Source organism: Phacochoerus africanus, chromosome 1 (assembly GCF_016906955.1).
Source record: "Phacochoerus africanus isolate WHEZ1 chromosome 1, ROS_Pafr_v1, whole genome shotgun sequence".
NCBI lineage: Eukaryota > Metazoa > Chordata > Mammalia > Artiodactyla > Suidae > Phacochoerus > Phacochoerus africanus.
The window spans coordinates 85315190-85330587 of record NC_062544.1 but is presented as its reverse complement, the minus strand read 5'-3'; the positions used below and the strand labels follow the sequence as shown (position 1 = coordinate 85330587).

The 15398-nt window shown below is 39.5% G+C and overlaps 1 long non-coding RNA gene across 1 annotated transcript in view; it reads right to left on the bottom strand.

Annotated features, from left to right (window-relative positions):
- Positions 1 to 5170: 5170 nt before the first annotated feature.
- LOC125111968 (uncharacterized) overlaps positions 5171 to 15398 on the bottom strand; it is an 82916-nt gene continuing 72688 nt past the window's right edge. The window contains exon 4 of the long non-coding RNA XR_007130996.1: positions 5171 to 5370. This is a non-coding gene — a long non-coding RNA (uncharacterized LOC125111968). The remainder of the gene's footprint in view (positions 5371 to 15398) is intronic.

Below are 15398 nucleotides of genomic sequence, written 5' to 3'. Positions count from 1 at the left end.
AAAAATGAGAGATTTTGCTTCTTTTTATACGCCATCCCCTCCTCTGGGTCTTCAAGTGACTCTCAGTAAATACCAGGATTACTTGTTAAGGCTTTTAAAGTATGGTTATTTCTCACTGGTGTATAACAGCCCTGAGACAGAGCTTGGGGTGGTGCAGGGGTTGGGGGGATGTCCATATCTGAATGTGATGTGTACAGAATTGAATGGAATTTACCTGTGCACCTTACTCCAGATTCCACTCTGAAGCAGACGCGTCCACTGCCCTCGTGTTTCAACACACATTTTTCTCCTAGCTAGATATTTTGCAGTCTTTGCAGAAAGTTTAACTGTTTCACATGATCCTTCCTATACAGCTGAGCGGCTCCCTTACGCATCATCAAATTTGTTTACTTGAAATGGAAAGTTGGGATTTGCAAATCGATTTTGCTTTGATTTTTTTATAAGTAAAAAATTAAGTTTAGATGACTATAACCCAGTATATTTTATTCTTTCCTGCTCCTCACATCCAACCTGTGGTCCTATTTCTCCAAGGAAAGATTCTTTTATTGTCCCATTGTCCCATCCATACTACTCCCTTCTTCACTGTTTGTAAAAACACTGCTGGGAAATTAAAACAAGAAATGCTATTTTCCAAAGAAACTGCAGCATATCTGAGCTTAGGCAAATGACGCTGTTTTAAATGATATGAGAAACTCAGCCGAGTACAGTGTATCGCAGGCCCTGTGTAAATGGTTCATTATGGTGATGGAGATGATGCAGACACCCACTGACCTATCAGGAAAAAAGCAAAGCAGGCCTCAGGTTTCCAGACTGCTGACCCAGCTCAGGGACCAACGCTCACTCAGAATATGGATTTCAGGAAACTTCAAAACACCCTCCATCTGCAGGATTTAAGCCCCCAAGGCCAGAATCATCTATTTTTCACATTTGATTTGGGCTGGGACCTGGGGCTGAAATCAGATACCATCCCCCCCTTCTCCTCACTGCCTTCCCCTGTGCCTCAGTAACGCTGTTATTTCTCCTATTAATATCTCATCAACATCAGGCAGGTGCTTCCTATACGGAGGTTCTTCATTAACAAGTTGTCAGTGGGACAAAGAGTCAGATCCCCACTGTTGAAGGAAGCTGGCAAGAGCCTCGGGCAGAAGGAGGCCAGAGAACATCGTGCCTGTTTTCCTATAAAGCTTAAACTGGGATTCACCTATCTGACTTCTGAAAACTTTCCTGGAACTTCCCTCCCGAAGCAAACGTGGTTCTCGGATGAAATATATTTTTATGCTCCATGTCATATCTGAATCAGCAGTTTTTAAATACTCAATATATCTTTAAATGCCAACAGACAACAAGTATAGCAGGTGTTTAATTGTGGTTTAAAGATCCACATTGTTCACATTTTACAATCACAATTAAAATTAAGCAATAACACCAAAGGAGTTCCGGTAGACGGCAATAATACTTACCCGTATAGTGAAATTGATAAGGATCCAGATATAATGATGCCCATTGTAGTAACCCTGTGGTGACTGATTGCTATTCTGCCGTTAGCAAACAACCAAGAAATACTTTATTTTTTCAGAATTATCAATTTGTTTCTAGGGTATGTGAACAATGGAAACCTTAAGGGAGAATGCAATAGTTAGTGAGGTATTAAAACAGTTATATAACTAATAAAAACACTAAATCAACTTAGATATGCAGCAGTGTGTCATTTCCATTTTAATAAAAAAGTACATTATTCTCTTCCCGAAATTACAAAATTTTATTTTTTTTTTACTCTGTGCCAACATATTTGGAAAGTAAAAAAGTCATAAATCTACGGTTTCTGGAATTGTCATTTATGTGATTCTCTAGTCCTTAGAAAAGATAGAAGAAAAACAGGCATTTTTATAAAACAATCGATTTGAAAAATTATTTGCATTTGCTGCTTGCAATTTTTTTTCTTTGGGAGGTTGGGAGGGGGAGTGCAGAGACATAGGGATAAAACACATTTGATTTTTCATAGCATCCCTGTATGCTGCACGTTAAGATCTCTGGATGTGCCTGCTCAAATAGGCAGTGTGCAGAGATGCTTTATTGAGGAGAGCTTTCACATCCTCTGATGTGCAGTCTGCATGGTAACAAAGGCTCAGGCAGAGGGTCAGACTCCTGTTCAATTAAATCCAGGCAACGGCCAGATGGGAGACAGATGAGAAACTGAACCAGAAGGCTACAACAGGCTCTTATATTTGCAGGCCTGAGGTGCCTGGGAACTCTCAGCTCCCAATCTGAGCCAAGACAGCCAGACCTTATCAAGAAATGGAGAAGCACGAATTTTTCTTCTCTTAAAACACAGAAAAGGGCTTCACCAACAGGGGCCACACATAGTTTCCAAACACCCTTGAAAAATTCTCATGAGTTTATTTCCTGAGTTGCTAGTAAATACCCTCCCATATGGAAGAGCCAAAAGTAGCTTTTGTAAGAACTAGCTGTAAAATTTTAGAACTGCAAGATTGTTTGAGAAGAACTGAAGGAAAGCAAGAGGACAAAGAACAAAAGTAGTAAAAAGAAACTTTGAATTTATCCAGGGCACTGAGTCACATTTTCCCACCAAAGGCCATGGAACAGTGGTCTTTGCCTTGCCTGCACATCAGTATCCCATGGAGAGCTTTTAAATATATACATACATTGACACTTATTTAAAATATATAAATACATTGACACTTATTTAAAATATATACATATATCCCAGGTCAGTTGAAGCCACATCCCTGGGAACAGAGCCTGGGTGATTCTGACATGTGCATATCGCCAAGGGACTTGAGGGTGGATACTCTTATCTTAAAGTGTATGCACATTTTGTAATTCAACTCAGTAAAGCATTTGTTTCATTAATTAATTAATTAGGTTTTCTTTTCCACAAATATTCCAGTAAAACAATGAACCAAGATGACAGGCCATATCCCCCCATGACTTGCCCCACACCTGAGAGTGTTAGGAATGCCAGGGAAGCAAGGGTCTAAATTTTAAATTGCATAAATGAAGAAACTGAGGCTCAGAAAGGTAATGTCTTTTGGGCCTTCGGATCACACTCTACCATCTGCTCCTTTATACCATATGTAAAGGACAACATATTGATGAAATATTTTGGATTCCATTTAAGAGAACATAAGAAAATATGAAATGGCTAAAAAGTCTGATAAGAGAACCCCGTAACAATGGCAGTTACAATTTACTAAACCCTGCTAAATATCAGAAATTTGCATATTCATGTATTCATTCACGAAATCCTATTGAATATTGTCATAGAAAAAGTACTGATCTAGCCATATGGGGCTACAAAGATATTAACATGAGATGTGTTCTTTGTTCTTGGAACTTCAGGCCACTGGGGGAGACCAAGATGAACCAAAAATCACAGTCATAAGGAAATACCTAGGACGTGTGATAAATGCTCTGAAGGGAATATGGGTCCATGAGAACAAGAAGAAAGATGATCTATTAGCAGGAGACTCAGGAAAGGAAGAGAGGCCTGAGCTGAGAACATGAGTGATGCAGAAGCTCACCAAATACTGGAAGAGGACAGGGTGAGTAACGAGCATCCATCACAGAGAAAACAGCATGTACAAAAGTCCTGTGGTGAGAGAAGGCAAAGCACTTTGGAAGATGTGGGGGAGGGTTAGAGAGGCTGGAATAGAGAGAGCGTGTGGAACAGCAGATAGGAGAGGCAGGCTAAGGCCAGGCGTTTATTAGAACTAGATTTTATAACCGTCCTATGTGGAAGTTGTTTTGGTTCCATTTACAGATAAGAAAACCAAGCTCCAGCGTCTAAACAACAAAATCCAAGGTCACATCACTAGTAAGTGGCTAAGCTGGTGTTCCCCGTATGGCTCAGCAGTAATGAACCCCTACTAGTACACATAAGGATGTGGATTTAATCCCTCACCTCACTCATAAGGATGTGGATTTAATCCTGGGTTAAGGATCCAGCATTCCTGTGGCTGTGGCATAGGCCGGCAGCTGCAGCTCTGATTTGACCTCTAGCCTGGGAACTTCCATATGCCGCAGGTGCAGTCCTGAAAAGACAAAAAATAAATAAGTAAACAATAAATAAATAAATAAGTGGCTGAGGGGCAATCAAGCAAATCTGCTTTCCCGGATGATCCCCTCTGCTGCCTAGCCACTATTCATAAACACACAGAGGTTGTCTATTATACCTCCTCTGTCCCTTCTGCATCACACCTGGCTTAGGGGCCTAGACTGCAGGGTCTGCCAGTGCTGAATGGAATGCAAAGGAGTTTATCTGACAAAATCTAACTTGGCTTCTGAATGACCCAGAGTCAAAGAGCAGTGAAACAAGGAGAGAGAAACTACAGAACAGCTGAGGCAGCCAGTGCCACCCTCAAACTTATGTGAAGTGTTCCTAGTCTTATGAACAATTTTAAAAATTTTTTTATTAAAGTATAGTGGATTTACAATGTTGTGTCAATTTCTACTGTACTGCAAAGTGACTCAGTTATACACACATATATATAAACACATTATTTTTTATATTCTTTTCCATCATGGCCTATCCCAGGAAATTGGATATTGTTCTCTGTGCTATACGGTAGGATCTGTTGTTTATCCCTTCTAAATGGATGCAACTAGAGATTGTCATACTAAGTGAAGTCAGTCAGAAAAAGAAAAGCAAATAGCATATCACTTATATGTAGAATCAAAAATATAGCACGAATAGGAGTTCCCGTCATGGCTCAGCAGTAACAAACTCATAGTATCTATGAGGACTCAGGTTTCATCCCTCGCCTTGCTCAGTACATTAAGGATCCGGTGTTGCCATGAGCTGTTGTGTAGTCTCAGACGCAGCTTGGATCTGGTGTTGCTGTGGCTGTGGTATAGGCAGGCAGCTGCAGCTCCAGTTCAACCCCTAGCCTAGGAACTTCCGCATGATGCAGTGCAGCTCAAAAAAAAAAAAAAAAAAGACAAAAAAATTATATGGTACAAATGAATCTATCTACAAAACAGAAAGAGACCCACAGGAATAGAGAACATGCTTCTTATTGCCAAGGCCAAGGGTGGGAGTGGGGGACAAGGAGAAGGATGGACTGGGAGTTTAGGGTTTATAAATGCAAACAACTTCTTTTGTATTATTATGATATGTTTAACAGCATCCAACAGAAAACTCAAATTTAAATGGTTTAAGCAATGAGAGTAGTTTATTATTTCACATAACACAAGTTCCAAAGGAGGACAGCTCCAGGGTTGATTTATTCCAAAGTTCAATGAAACCATCTAAGACCAATTGGCTTCTGATCTGTTCTTCTTAGCTTGTCTGCTTTGTCCTCAATGAGCTTCCATCATGGCACAAGACAGTGGTTGCAAGTTAAGTTTCACCTGTGGACAGGACAACAATCAGCCAGTGAAGGGTCTGTTTCTTCCTTGTGGCTCCTTTTTCAGAGTGGGGAAATATTTCCCCAAATGTCTCTGCACCAGCAGACTGATCCCAGTAGCCAGAACTGGGTCCTAAGCCCACACTACACCATTAACTGTCTAGGGCAATGAATGGATCACATGTGGTTAAGACTAATCATGATTTACTTCCAAGCTGGGGATAGGGCCACCTGAAGGGCAATTATGTGAACAAAATTGGAGTCCTGTTAGCAATGAGGTAGGGGATTTATTTGAGGTAAGTAACCAATAGTATTGTTTCTACTCTCCTTGTCTTGATCAGACAAAGTCCCACCCTCTGGGCAGCAGGAATTGAATGACTTCAGGTAGACGATGTATTTAAGATCATTTAAAGATAAAAATGGAGTAACTATGGGTCAGGTATCCAAAATGTAGTCAGGTGGCCACTGCAGATGTGTTTTCAGACAAGTCACTGCATCACTGAAAACACAAATCTTTTCTGAACTGTGTCAAACTCAAGACCACCAGCCATTTTCAAAAATAATAGCTGCTAAGAGCTGCTAGCTGCACCCTTGTAGTTTCAAAGTCTGCCGACTCTTGGCAACTGTGTAATCATTTCAGACCCCAAACCAATCCTTGCTTAGCTTATTTCTCACCAGCTCCAATCCTAATTCTTGACAAACAATTTACATAACCTTGCAGGTTTTGCCTTTATAAGCTTATTTCATTTTATATTCTGGAAGAACACAATTTAAGAGCTTCTTGAATTTTGTCTCTGAGGCTACAGTCCTAACAAACCACAATGAAATACTTGTCATTTCCATCAGGTCTCTGTTTCTGAAATTGTGGTCAACAAAGTTCACTGATGGTGGTTCTGATCAGCTCAACATGGTAGAAATACAGCAGTTCACAATGGGCAGAAAGAAGACAGTCTAACTTTGAATCCTGGATCCCTCCATGCTGGGAGGGGAAGAACTGGACCCAGTGCTGGGCAGGCACTATGGTGCTGTGAAGGAGTTATCCAACCTACAGCTGTATCTCTTGCACTCCACGGCCCAGGTTAACCTGTTTGCACATGAAAGTCAGCAACACTTTCAGGCCAGCCAGCCCTAAACTCAAGGACAGAGTTTAAATTATCCTCAGATCCTATTATCAATCAGTGGGATGAAAATCATGGTGCAATCATTTGGCACATCTCTCCCTCTGTTTCCATCTCAGGGGACCAAGGTGAGCTATAAATATAAACATTAATTTGGAAAGACCCGTGATCCTCCTGAGATGATCAAAGGGTTGGAATCACAGAGGCCTTAGAGGACAAACAGGCAAGCCACCTAGCACCTTCCCTGGGGCTCAGTGACAAATGACATTAAGATTCGACAACTAGTGGGTAACTCACAAACCACTGGCAAACCTTAAAAAAAAAAAAAAAGTGCTATGCAGAGTTGCAAACAGGACCACCGGCAAACTTAGTCAGTACTTTCTGATGTTTCATTCCCTGCCCTCTGCAGATAACACCTCCCTGTTCAAACTCCCTTGATAATTCAGGCTTTCTGACAGAAGAGGAGTCATGGCTTCAGTACACCAGGGAGGAGGATCAGACAGCCGCAGGACAGGTGGGAAGAAACAAACTCTCAGAAAACAAAGATCCTTAAGGTATATGGAATGATTGGCCATCAGGGACCTGCTACATAACAGAGAATTCTACCCAACATTCTGTAATAATCTATGCGAGAGGATGAATGTGTGTACATCACTTTGTTGTACACCAGAAATTATCCAACACTGTAAATCAACTATACTTCAATAAAACTTTAAAAAATGAAAAAAAAATAAGACAAAAACAAAGATCCTAGGATCAGCAGATGGTGGTGGTGAAAGATGCCTCAGAAATAGTGTAGGACTACTTCCTCATACCACACTCTTGGCACTGTGGAATCTCAAGAGTTCCCCAGAATTTAGAAAAACGAATGCCCCTAAAAAAAGTCCAGAGATTCATTCCACGGTTACAATATTATAAACAAGCCCTTGAATCAATCCCATGATTGATGTTTCTCTTTAAAGCTTCAATCATGAACCCAACACATTCATTAGGTATCTACTACAGGCCAGGAGCTGTAGAGGTGATTTTAAGGCCACACACTTGGCATTTTGCACTCATAATTGCTTCCCCTGGCCATGACCCAAAAAAAGAAACTACAACTGACCCCATTTTAAAAGGCTGGTGTACTGGAGTTCTCATTGTGGCTCATCAGATTAAGGAACTAACATAGTCTCCATGAGGATACAGATTCAAGCCCTGGCCTTGCCCAGTGGGCTGAGGACCTGGTATTGCTGCAATTCACGACATAAATCACAGATGAGTCTTGGATCCAGTGTTGCTGTGGCTGCGGTATAGCCCTATTGCTGCAGCTCTGATTTGACCCCTAGCCCAGGAACTTCCATATGCCATAGGTGGACCATAAAAAGAAAAAAAAAGAGAAAAAAAGGCTGGTATATTTCAAAACCATAGTTGGTGAGTTTTAGAGATCAGATTTGAATCCTAGTCTATCTATGTATTTGTACAAAAATGCTGCCAAAAAACCACCCCAAATATCAGATTAAACCTACGTTCAGGAAGTTCCTATTGTGGCTCAATAGGTTACAAACCTGACTAGTATCCATGAGGACATGGTTTCAATCCCTGGCCTCATTCAGTGGGTTAAGGATCTGGCTTTGCTGTGAGCTGTGGTGTAGGTCGCAGACACGGCTCGGATCCCAAGTTGCTATGGCTGTGGCATAGGCCAGCAGCTGCAGCTCTGATTCAACCCCTGGACTGGGAACTTCCGTGTGCCACAGGTACAGCCCTAAATTAAAACAAACACGCACACAAAAAATCAATCAATCAATAAAGAATGTAATTATGCTCAAATGGCTCCTCATTGAAGTCAAGGAAAGGCCAGGCTCTGGCCTCAGCAAGCTGGTCACAACGAAAAGGAGTCCAGGGTATAGAAGAGGTTTTGATGACTCATATTAAATCAGGAGACAACCAAACTAGAACTGAAACTTTCTGCGGTTTGCCTAAGTCAGGCATTCCCTTGCTGGAGAGATGGACGTTATGATCAGTTAAACAGTTTCATCAAACTTCACACTGTAACCCTTGAGAAAAAACAGAAATAATTATTCACTGGTAGGAGTTCACAGCAAGAAGTGGGCAAACCAAAACTCTGAAAGAAGAGTGGCATCCAGTGGCCAGGGGTTAATTTGCAATGAGCCACAGATGCAGGCAGGCAACAGCAGTTGCTGGGTAACCACACCCCAGTAGAGCTTCAGCAGACCACGAGGGGTGGCAGACACCAGCCTGGGGTCTGTAGAGGAGAGAATTCAGCCAACGGCAAAGACAAATATGGTCACCCTCCTCTGGGAAGAACACAGAAACCTTCTACATTTCCTTCATTCCTGGTGTTCCCATCCAATCAGCTCTATGAAGCAAACTGTACCTTATATAACTAAAACGTAGGTTTAATTACCTCACAATTTACACCTCTACACCTGGGTCCATTAAATGTCTTAACTTGCTAATGTAAATTTTATCTTTGATCTCTCAGAATAGTTTGGTCTGTTTTTCCTTTCATTGCTGTAAAATAAGACATACCACCCATACTCCAAACCTTTAAAAAAAGTTTGATGATCCACCCTCTTACTCACTTTTCACCATCACAGGTGACTCTCCATGGGAGAGACTGACTGACTTTGTAGCTAAGGACAATATCTCAGGGTTGCAAGCAAACTTTAGCTAATCTAGTAGAATTTAAATCATACAAAGAATATTCTCTGACCATAATAGAATTAAACTACAAATCAATAACAGAAGAATAACAGGAAAACTTCCCCAATACTTAGAAATTAAACAAAACACAGTCAAATTCATAGATAAAAGAGAAAAAAATTTTTTCCCTAGGGAATTAGAAGACATTTTGAAATGAAAAAAATCCTTAGAGAGAAATTCATAGTATTAAATCTTTTCTTAAAACACAAGAACATTCTCTAAGCTTCCACCCCAAGAAACTAGAAAAGGAAGAGCACAATAAGCCCCACTTAAGCAGAAAAAGGAACTGGTAAAGAGCAGAAATAAAAAGAACTGAAAAAGTTTCCATCGTGATGCAGGGGAAACGAATCCGACTAGGAACCATGAGGTTGCAGGTTCGACCCCTGGCCTTGCTCAGTGGGTTAAGGATCTAGCATTGCCATGAGCTGTGGTGTAGGTTGCAGATGTGGCTAGGTCCTGCATTGCTGTGGCTGTGGCTGTGGCCAGCAGCTGCAGCTCCAATTGGACCCCTAGTCTGGAAACCTCCATATGCTGCAGGTGCTGCCCTAAAAAGCAAAATAATAATAATAATAATAATAATAGAAAACAAAAAAATAGAGAAAATCAATGAAACAAAAAGATTTTTTGAAATATCAATAAAATGGATAAACCTCTAACAGCACTGAAGAGGGCAGAGAGATGAGACAAATTATCAGTATCAGAAATGAAATGGAGGATCTCACCATAGACCCCCAAGTATTAAAAGATCATAATGAACTATTACATACATAAACTCAAAAACTTGGATGAATTGAACCTATTCCTTGAAAACCACAAACTACTGAAACTCACCCAAAATAAAATACACAACCTGAAAATTCTAAAAATATTTTAAAAGTTGAATTTGTAGCTTAAAACATTCTGGAAAAGAAATCTCCAGATCCAGATGGTTGCACTGGCAAATTCTACCAGGATTTAAGGAAGAAATGACACCAATGCTATACTTTCTCTTCCAGAAAGTAGAAACATGTCCCAACTAATTTTACAAGTCAAGCACTACCTTTATACCAAAACCAAAGACAGTACAAGAAAATGAAACTACAGAGCAGTATCTCTCAGAAAGGCATAAAAATTCTCAACAAATATTAACAAATCAAACCCAGCAATATATCAAAAGAATAATACAACACAACCAAGTAAGTATATTCTGGGGAAGCTAGTCTAGCTTAATATAAAAATCAGTATAAGTCACTGTCTTAACAGACTAAAGAAGAAAAACCATGTGGTTATATTAATAGATATAGAAAAAAATATTTGGCAAAATATAACACCCATTCGTTTGTTTTTGTTTTTTGGGTTTTTTTTTTGTCTTTTTTTGTCTTTTCTAGGGCCCCACCTGTGACATACGGAGGTTCCCAGGCTAGGGGTCTAATCAGAGCTGTAGTCGCCACCCTACACCACATCCATAGAAACGTCGGATCTGAGTCACATCTGTGACCTACACCACAGCTCACAGCAACCCACTGAGCGAAGCCAGGGATCAAACTGGCAACCTCATGGTTCCTAGTTGGATTCGTTAACCACTGAGCCACGATGGGAATTCCAATAATATCCATTCATGATTTCTTAAAGTCTCTCAGAAAATTAGGAATAAAAGGAAAATTCCCCAGGAGTTCTCTTGTGACTCAGTGGGCTAATGATGCAGTGTTGTCACTACAGCAGCTCAGCTCACTGCTGTGGCACAAGTTCAATCCCTGGCATGGGAATTTCCACATGTTGCAAGAGCAGCCAGAAAAAAAAGTTCCTCAAAATTATAAAAGACATTTACAAAAAATTTGCAGCTAAAATCATATTAATAATTAAAGGCTAGGTGCCCCCCCACAATCAGAAACAAGACAGGCTGTCAACGCTCACCACTTCTACTCATTGTTGTCCTAGAATTCCTAGACACTGCAATAAGGCACAAAAAAGAAAGGAAAAAAGGAGTTCCCATTATGGCTCACCAGTTAACAAACTCCATGAAGACTCAGGTTTGATCCCTAGCCTCACTCAGTGGGTTAGGGAATCCAGTGTTGTCAAGAGCTATGGCGAACATCGGAGGTACAGCTCACATCCCATGTTGCTGGGGCTGTAGTGTAGGCCCATGGCTGTAGCTTCCTAGCCTGGAACCTCCATATGCTGCAAGTGCATCCCTAAAAAGACAAAAAGACAAAAAAAAAAAGTAAAGAAAAAAAAAAACATACAGACTGGAAAAGGAGAGACAAACTGTCCCATTCAATGACCACACGATTGTCTAAGCAGAAAATTTAAAAAGAGATAAGTCAAAGAAAAACTCCTAAAATTAATAGGTGAACTAAATAGGATTGCTATGTTCAGATTTGGGTGCCGTATCTTAATAGGTCCATTGAGAAAACTGCTGGTTCTCTAAAGAAGTAGGAGTAGAAGAAAGAAAGTGTGGGAAATCATGCCATAATCAAAGCAAGTAAGGGTGCTTACAATGGAAACATAATGGTTTAACAGTTGCAAGATAGCTGTCCACAAATACCTTTCATGTGACATGTGTACAGACATTCTCCAGAGAATAAACCTTTGACCAGTATACCCTTATTTAAATATTTTATTAGAAATAATATGTAAAACTTCTCAACTACAGTGAGTTATATTGTAGGATAAACAGGGATTATATAATTTGATCCCCATACTTAATAGATAAGAAAAATTAAGATTTAAACTACAGGTTATTACTTTTCTGTCTAGTATCAGCTGCCATCGTCTGTATGTTGCTTGACACATTAAAGTGAAGAACTAGACTGAGTTGGGACCACCTGTCAAAAGAGCTGGACTGTTTCAAATGAACAGCCTAGAATTTAAATCCAATTTTTTTAATCGCAATTCTTAAGAAAAGTTTGACTATATATACATATATATATAATTAAAATATTGAGCTAAATATTATAAACACTTTAATGGGTGAGATCTGATGCTCTGGGGCCATATTTTTGTGTGTGAATCTCTGCCCCACTCATTATTAATTGTGCATCATTGGGCCACTACCTAACCTCTATGAACCTGTTTCCTTATCCACAGAATCAGGTTGGTATTACCTGCCACGCTGGGCTGTTATGAGAATTAAAGGGGTTAATACATGTAAAGAACCAAGACCAATCCTCGATAAGTTGTAAGTTGATGCCAGCTCAAGTCATTATTTTTATTCCTTTATTCCTGTTTTTATTATTATTATTATTATTATTATTACTATTTTGCTTTTTAGGGCCACAATCCACAGCATACAGAGGTTCCCAGGTTAGGGGTTGAATCAGAGCTATAACTGCCGGCTTACGCCACAGTCAAAGCAATGCCAGATCCAAGCCAAATCTGCAACCAACACCACATCTCACAGCAACGCTGGATCCTTAACCTACTGAGCAAGGCCAGGGGTCGAATCCTCAACCTCGTTCCTAGTCAGATTCGTTTCCACTGCGCCATGAAAGGAATTCCTCATTATTTTCTTATAAAAGAAATACAATGGGTTAAGTGTATTTGATGACTAAAATGTTTGCAAATAAATAATTTAAATCAAAAAAAAAATAGACTTAAAGTACTTGACCAAGATCTTAAAGCTAGCCCATACAGAGTCATGATTTAAATCTTGGCCTCTTGATCCTACCCAGGAATTGTCATGGTCCTTCAGTAAGTCGTAGAAGCTAGGACTGGAGTCCACAATATTTGGCTCTATCATTTAGTCAAGGGACCTGGGCTTCATGAGTGAGGCTGAAGGCAAAATTTGATTGTTTTGAAGGAACTTTCTAATTATGCTGAAGTTAGGCCATAGTGCTGAGTTTGAATACAAAAGGGTGCAAAATCTAATCGCCCAAGTAGTTACAGCCATTCATCAAATGAATGTGGGATAGGGTGATGAGGTGTGAGCAGATGCTATTGATGTTTTTTGCCGAATGTTTGAAAACCCAATGTGAATACTGGTGCCAAGAGCTTGTTGCTGGCTCTTAGAAACAAACAGAAGATGGAACAGCCATTTTCCCCCAATTCAGGAAACTGTTAGCCAAAAGAAGAATTTCAGTTTGATTAAGAAACACAAGTCCTTCATACATTTGCTCCTATTGTTAAATTATGGTTGTTGATGTTTTGAGGAGTAGACTCTCCTGAGAGGGTTATACTAACCACAGTGTACATCTTATGTGTGATGATGCCCTGTCCTGACAGCCAGATTAGCCCATGAATGGATTTTTAAATGATTATTCAATCCCTTCCAACAGAACCTCATTAGCTTCAACCATTGTCACCCTCTATCCTGCCAATGAGTTTGGTTTTCAGTTCAGTGAAAGCTTAGAATTTTCCTACTCATGCAAGCAGATTAAAGCTCTCAACTAACTCAGGTGTAACTCATTTAATTCACCACCCAACTAATTACTGCAGATGCAGATAAACCAGGCTAAAGGGAAAGAATTCACCTCCTCACACAAAACAAAGAGCAAGTAAGCATGTTTCTGAACACTCAGCAAAAGATGTGTCAGATGGCAGACATCTTAAAAAGTGAACAAATATTCCAATGACTTCAAAAATTAATTAATTCTAAGTAGAAAAAAAGTATAGCATGGTCTTCATACATTTGGAATCTACTTGGTTCAACCTTGAATACCATTTAACAACAGAAACAAAATCAACTGTTTCAATCAGGTAATATTTTAATTCAGCAGGTTCTCACACAATTCCATACTAAACCATATATTGTTTCTCCCCAAATGGGGCTGGATTAGCAATGAATAAATTACAGAGATTAGACTCAAGGACATGTTTTTAGATGTGAATTCTCTGTTCAGAGAGGTTAACTTTGAAATATAACTTAATTGAATGTCTTTTGCTCTAAAGAATATTAACTGGATATATCTTATTGTATTAAAAAATGTTTCGAAGGGAGATAATTTAAAAAGCAAACATCTGTTTTGACAGGTCATTTTCTCAAAAGGCATATTCAGGAAATAAGTTATTTGAGCATATACTTTGAAAACAATACAGAACCAATCTTAAACATCCTGTTAAAAATAATTCATTTTTTCATTTACAAAAGTTATGCACCGAATAAAAGTTTCAATCTTGGCAGAGAATGGTAGTCTTACTTATGGAAGTAAATCTCCATACAATTCTTTCTGTTTAATAAGTAACTACTACATGGTAACATTATATTCATCATATACCTACTAACCCATCACCATGAGATGTTTTGGAAAGATTTCATGCAATAACTACAATCCGTTCTGAGAAGTATGACCAAGGAGAACAGCCTTAGCTGTTCAAGTAGCAGCTCCATCATTCACTATGTGTGTGACCTTAGCAAATCCCTAACTCTCTGAGCCTCAATTTCTTTATCTGCAGAGTACCACAGCCTTGTAATAACATGCAGCAAACTGAACAGAAAGGAGCCTTTTAGCCAAAATTTCATTAAAATGACCAGGTCATTGGAATCTTGACTCAAAAACATCTGTAGAAATCCACTCAGTCTGGATTTTTACACCACACAGGGAGTATTTGAAATTAGCATTTCTGATAACTACAAAAGAATGTGTTCAGAATAACTGAATTTTGTTTCTGTAGTGAGAACCACAAATGACTTAACACATACAATGAACCAGATACCAACCTCCAATTCTTCTCATCCCCACTCCATCCCTCCCCTACCTCATCTCTCACTTAAGTGCTCTCTGACTGTGTGTTTTCTTAGGCGGGTAAAACTAGCAGTTCTCCATCCATGAGGCAGTGGAGGAGGTGTTTTTTTTAAACTCTCTTTGACATTAATTTACTTTTAGCTTGGAGAAAGAAACTATCAATAAACTACTGCTATGAAACATGGGGCCATGATTATTTCCAGAGAACATACTTAAAATGTCCTCCCAACTAAAGATTTTTCCCAAAAGTTATTGTCCAGAGTCAAATCCCAAACAATTTATTTTTTTGTTTGTTTTTTGTTTGTTTGTTTTTATTTTCCCACTGTACAGCAAGGGGTTCAGGTTATCCTTACATGTATACATTACATTTTTTTTCCCCACCCTTTGTTCTGTTGCAACATGAGGATCTAGACAAAGTTCTCAATGCTACTCAGCAGGATCTCCTTGTAAATCTATTCTAAGTTGTGTCTGATAAGTCCAAGCTCCCAATCCCTCCCACTCCCTCCCTCTCCCATCAGGCAGCCACAAGTCTTTTCTCCAAGTCCATG